Source organism: Arvicanthis niloticus, chromosome 8 (assembly GCF_011762505.2).
Source record: "Arvicanthis niloticus isolate mArvNil1 chromosome 8, mArvNil1.pat.X, whole genome shotgun sequence".
NCBI classification, from domain to species: domain Eukaryota; kingdom Metazoa; phylum Chordata; class Mammalia; order Rodentia; family Muridae; genus Arvicanthis; species Arvicanthis niloticus.
The window spans coordinates 17,948,651-17,955,268 of NC_047665.1; positions in this window are offsets into that span (position 1 = coordinate 17,948,651).

Here is a 6,618-nt window from a genome sequence, read left to right on the forward strand (position 1 = left end):
GTGTGTGTGTGTGTGTGTTTAAAAATCATTTTTTTTTTGTACTTAAGGTTTTTACTTTTAGGAACATATTCTCAGAAGTGAAATTACTGAGTCAAAAATGCATATGTACTTAACTTAAGCAGATGCGACCTGCTGTTTTCTAACAACTTTGTATGATCACACGCTTTCAGAAATATATTCTCCCTGCATTAGCATCAGTAAGAAACACTCTGGTGCTTTTCAAAGAGATAATTGCACATTACTATTTTAGTTTTCTATTTGTCCATTTTTATTTGTTGGCCCCTTGAGTCTGATCTTCTATAAAGTGTTTTTCATTAAACTGTTTTTACATTAACTGTGTGTGTGTGTGTTGGGGGAGGGGGTAGCAAATGCTTGCCACAGCATGAGTGTGCAGGTCAGAGGACAACTTTTCAAAGCTGGCTCTTGACTTCCATGATGTGGGTGCTGGGGATCCAACTTAAGGTCCCCAGGTTTGGTGGCAAACATCTTGCCAGCCCTTACAAGTCTTATTTTTATGACAAAGGTTATTGAATTTATGGCCAGTCCTAAAACATTAAAGCAATGATCTTAGCAAACAAGAGAGAAACCTTAAGGGGAAATATTTTAGTCCTTTCTGAATATCTAAAAGTCCTGGTCGTCTATCTGGAGAATCTTATACACCTTATTCTATATAGTGAGATGCTGTGGGCCGGAGAATGGAAGTGTACAGGTAAGGTGTAAAACTGCAAATGATTGTGTGCTGAGGTGTGTGCCATCGGAGGACAGCTCTGGAGAGGTGGTTCTAGCCTTCCACCTTCACCTGGTTTGGGGGAATTAAAATCAGGTCATTAGGCTTGTCCAGTAAAGTTCTTCCATCCTGTGAGCCAGTTGAAGTGAAATTAAGAAAGGACTTTCCAACTAATTGTGTTAACTCATAAAACAAACAAACACACAAACAAAAAAAAAACTGAAACCAGAACAAAACAAAACAAAACAACCCCCAATGAAATCCATGCTTTCTTAAAATTGGTAATTCCCAGGCAGGAGCATCTGCTTGGGTCCCAGGGCAGAGTGTTTGCCTGCCTATCAGGATGTGCTGAAGGAAAGGCTTCCACTGTGTTGAAGACAGACTTAGATCAGAGGTTCCTGTTGTGGTTTGGGTATGAAAGGTCCCCAGTTAGTAGCATGGCTTTTGAAGGTTGTAGGCGCTTTAAGAGGTCGATCCAGATTTGCTGAAGAGGAGGTAGGTCATGGAGGGTCTACCAAGTTTGCAGCTTGGCAACCAGTTCCTATTAGCGCTCTGCAGTGTCCTCTCTGACCACCAGTACATTCCTTGCCGTGATGGAAGGATCCTCAGACTGTAAGCAAAAATAGACCCTTCCTGCCCCAAATAGCTATTCGGTCATAGCAACGAGAAAAGAAACTAAACCCTTCTAAAACGGTTGTCTATCTGAAAATCAATTTGGAAACTCTAAAATGCAGATTCCCAGGGTCTTTCCTTGAAGCATTTGTGAAAGAAGACCTAGGGAGAGGTCCAGTGTTTTACGTACACTCTGTAAGCCAACCTCATGGAGCCTGTGTACCGACCAACAAGGATGACTTTTCTCTGCATTAAAAGGACAGATGTTATCTGCAGCTGTTACGGGTGATACTTAACAATGTGGTAAGATTGTACCCCAAAGACCTTAGAACATGGGTCCACAGCTCTTTGCCCTTTGATTGCTATCTCTTACATGTTTTCCTCCAGCAAATGAAAGTGTACGAACCATAAATCCTGAAACAAACAAAGCTGCCTGTGAAATTATGGGTTAAAGGTTAATGATCTGTAGACAAAGCCTCTTTGGAATTCTGCCGTTGAGTGTTGGGGGAGGGTGCTGTTCCCAGTCTCAGCTGTTAACTCATTCTTTTTTAGCCTTTTTTTTTTTTTTTTTTTTTTTTTTTTTAATTTTTGAGACAAGGTCTTGATAGCACATTCTGGCCTTGAACTTGCAAAGTAAAAGTAGTCCAGGCTGACCTTGAACTCATGGTGAGTCCCCTGCTTCAGCCTCCCAAATGGTAGGATTATAATCAGGCACCACTACGTCTATTTTAATTAACTATTTGCCCCAGTTTCCTTGTATCTAACGTGGGGGGTGGGGGGCACCACAGTATACAGAAGGAGATTTTCTCCAGGATTGGAGGTAAGCGCACCTCTGATGCCCACCTAACATTTGGCATGAGGCAAATTTATCAGTGTTCTCCTGTGTTTTTCCTCAGTGTCAGAAAAGAGCAACCCTGCTTTCCTCTGTGTATAATTCCATAACTCAGAGTATAAGTTAGATCCTTAATGTGGCAGCTTAAAAGTACTGTAAGCATTTCAAAAACACTTGGCTCTGGTTTTGAATGAAGGTATATAGTGTTTTGGCTCTCAATGTTCCTCAGACATTTTTCGGGGATCCCTAAAGGAGAGTGTATTCAAAGAAAAAGAAAGCGACTGGGCCTTAACAGGAGCCCCCAAAGGCTCTGAAAGGGGTGCTGTTTCAGAGTGCAGCCATCCGTTCCAAAAGGATTGATGATGTTGGATCATTCTCTAGCTAGTTATTTTGAATTTCAGCTACTTCCTTTGGTCTAAATTCAGTTAGGTATTTGCTTATCTTTATCACTAATGCCTCCTGCTAACCTGTGGGACTAGAGCCACAGTGTGACCAAGTTTCTACTAAAGGTGGAGGCATTAAGACTGTGGTTTCTGTATCTTTAGTTGTCACAGGCCAGTTAGCTATTTAGTGTAAGAGGCAACACCACCACAACTATTTCCCCTGGGCTGGCTGAAGCAGGTAGGCAAGTTGGGTTGCATTTTGACTAGATTCCTTGAGAAAGGGAGTCAGATTAACTTACTTATTACTTATTTAGTTTTTGTAAAAGAAATACATAGAATGTGCCAGGCTCTCAGCAAACGTATTACAGCTGAATAAATAAAAGAAGAAAAGAAGCCAGGACTGTGGGACATGACTTTAATCCCAGTGATTGAGAGTCAGAGGCAGGTATATCTGTGAACTCTGTGAGTTCAAGGCTAACCAGGTATATCAAAGTCCAGACTAGCCTGGACTACATAGGAAGACACTGTCTCTGGAAGAAAGAAAAAAGAGGAAGGAAAGAAGGACTAGATAGATATAATTAATAATTAGAATTAGTTGCTAACAACCAGGAAACAGGAAGACAAAGAAAAGCTAAAAAGACCAATTTTGATTCAACCTCACCTCTAGGAATTCAGAAAATCGTGGAATGTCCAAACACATTGCATATGTCATGTTCTATACAATGACAGATGGTCAGACCATGAACAGAGAAAATATAACCCAGAATTCTCCCAAGAACACTGCCAAGAGTACTTTAACCAAGCCATCCAGTGTAGTAGGTAGGAATCTCTATGGCCCGGCACAGTTGCTTGTATAACACAAGGAAGACGGGACTCATTCATAATTCTAGGATGAAAGCCAGGCATGGTGGGAAAAACCTGTGATCCCCACATTCGGAAAGATGGTGCAGGAGGATTGTGATTTTTATTGAGCCCAGCCTAGGCTATATAATGAGACCCTATCTCAACAACAGAAGAGAAAACAATGGTAATCTGAACGATGAGAGGTTGGAAGAGGGAGAGACAGCGGAGCCAGGCCTATGAATGAGAGCTACAAAGAGTTGGGAGGCCCTTCCTGCAGTTGATCTCGCTGCAGCAAGCCAAGTGACAGCTTGGCAAACCAGAAGCCGGCAACTAAACGAGGTTGAGATCAAGGGAGGCAGGAAGAAGCAAGATGCTTTCAGGAGCCTGCGGAACTTTTATCAGTCCCAGGCCCTAACAATCATGTTAGGTCAGTGTATCCAGTCTCTAAGGGCAGGGAGCCCTGATGGCACCCTGGTTACAGAAGTAAATATCAAGGAAATACGTTCCATTGGGTCTTTCCCTGGGCTAGGTATTGGCACTCATTGCGTTGAGCTAACATGCATTAACATACTGTGTTCCCGAGACTGTATGTAGCAAGCAAAAGAGATTTGAGTAGCTATAATGATGATATTATTGATAAATGTAATATGTATATATGTACTCTTACATGAATGCATGCATATACCAAATCCAATATATTTATTTATTTACTTATTTTTTTGCATTCCAATCATTGTCCCCTCCCTATCCTCTCCCCCACAAAATTTCTTCCTCTAATAATATATATATATATTTAAAAAAAAAAACAAACAATGGTGAGAAAGTGGCCTGCATTGAGTAGAAGCTGCCATTCAGGTTCTGCATTTGAATGTCTTTTTAGGTTAGTAACTTGCAGCCCAGTCCTTTCTCACGGTGCTGGGCAGTGCCATCCAGCTGCAGCAGCCAGTCAGCCATGAAATCATGCAGAGAAACGACTGACACTATCTAATGTGCCGCGTCGCTAGGCTAGAACATTCTGTAGTTAAGGCCATTCAATGCGGGTCTGAATTATATATTTCAATGGGATTATGGAGATGTTATCCATTTGTAAGTCACTTTTGTATCTTGTTGTCGGGAGACAAGCTTCAGAGAACAAGGGAGAGATGGCAGAGCGTTTGGGAAAGTAAAGCATGCTTAAGCTTTTGGCCAGAATCTGGATAAAAGATAGAAAGGAAAAGAAAAGATTACACTTATTTGGTAAGAACTCAGAAAACCTGTCAAGCTTAGCAGTGCTTTGCGGTGGCAGCTGTTTATCAAGGCAAGGGCTTGGGGTTCCTGAGAGGTGTAAGTCTGTTATCTCTTTTAATTATTCCTCCCCTGCTTTGCACTTCCTCAGATGAACTGGATTTCCTGGGGGGCAGGTCTCCTGGCCAGGTGATTCATAGGCCCAGCTGGATTATCTCTTAAGGGAGAAGACAATGGTATGTAATATTGTGATTTTTTTTTGGAGCTGCTCAGAAGGTCCTGCCTCCTCCACCAAGGGCCAGAGAGAGAACTCAGATCACAGTCTTTTGATCAGGAGAAGTATCTTTCCCTTTAATGGGCCTCAACAAAGTTCTGATATCTTCATCTTTTCTTACAGGTTTTTTTTTTCCCCCAAGGAGGAGCAATTGTGAAGCTTTTCTTTCTAGTGTTACCAGGGAAACAGGAGTGGTTCAAAGTGTATCATGTGGGAGGACTCTCTCCTCGTTAGTCTCCATATCTATGTAGCATGATGAGTATATGATAAAGTGTGTGTGTGTGTGTATTCTATTGGTTCTGTTCCCTATAGAACCCTAATATAAAAGTGTGCATATATGTTTGATTCATGAACATAAATATAGAAAATGTATGTAAATATATAGATAATATATGTAAATATGCATGTGTGGTGGTTTGAGCATGCTTGGCCCATGGAAAGTGACACTATTAGGGCTTGTGGCCTTGTTTAAATAGGGGTGGCCTTGTTGGAAAGCGTGTAGGTGGGCTTTAAGGCCTCCTATGCTCAGGCTCCGCCCAGTGTGGAAGAGATCTTCCTCCTGGCTGCCTGCAGAAGACAGTCTTCTTCTGCCTACCTTTGGATCAACATGTAGAACTTCCAGCTCTACTCCAGTGCCATGCCTGCCTGGATACTGCCATGCTTTCTGCCATAATGTAATGGACTGAGCCTCTGAAACTGTAAGCCAGCCCCAATTAGATGTTGTTCTTTATAAAAATTGCCTTGGTCATGGTGTCTTTTCACAGCAATGGCAACCCAAGACAGCATATGTATTCATAACCAGCTCATGTACGTGTTTGTGTGTGTGTGTGTGTGTGTGTGTGTAGTGTGTGTATATATGTGTGTTTATGTTAGTATTGGTAGTTGATGCATTTCCCCCAGATTTTCTATTTGGGGGATGGATAAGACAAGCTTACCTGCAGTCTGAGTGTGAAGACGTATTTGTGGTGGTTTGAATATGCTTAGCCCAGGAAGTCCACTATTAGGAGGTATGGCCTCGTTGGAGGAAGTGTGTCACTGTGAGGATGGGCTTTGAGACCTTTCTCCTATCTGAGAAGTCAGTCTTCTGTTTGGCTTCAGAACAAAATGTAGAACTTTCAGCTTCTCTAGCACCATGCCTGCCTGGATGCTGCCATGCTCCCACCTTGATAATAACGGACTGAACCTCTGAACCTGTAAGCCAGCCTCAGTTAAATGCTGTCCTTTACAAGAGTTGCCTTGTCCATGATGTCTCTTCACAGCAATAGAAACCCTAACTGAGACAATATCTAAGTACCAACACATACAAAGACACTGTGAAGACCCAGATGAAGTAATTTAAGGCTGAGGAGTCCATGGGGCAATGAAGAGCATGCAGGTTTCTGCAGGCATGGGTTTTATGTGCAGGCATTTCAAATGCTTGGAATGGGGCGGGGATGGAGAAGTTAGGAAGAAGAGAAGTTTTGAATGAGCACAGAGAACAACAATCTTACTTCTTTCTCCTGGTCATTGGCCCTAGGATCCTGGTCAAGAAACTTTTCATTTCTTGGAAGAGTTCAATCATGTGGCCAAACTGGGACCAGCACTTCTCTTTGAGTGGCTACAGATCTGGTGTTCTTATTAGAAGCTCATTTGGCTATTGTCCTGGGATAAGATACATCTACTTGTTAGGCTTGTTACCATGGAGCTTAAAGAAAATGGATCCAAACACCTCCTAAAAAACCCA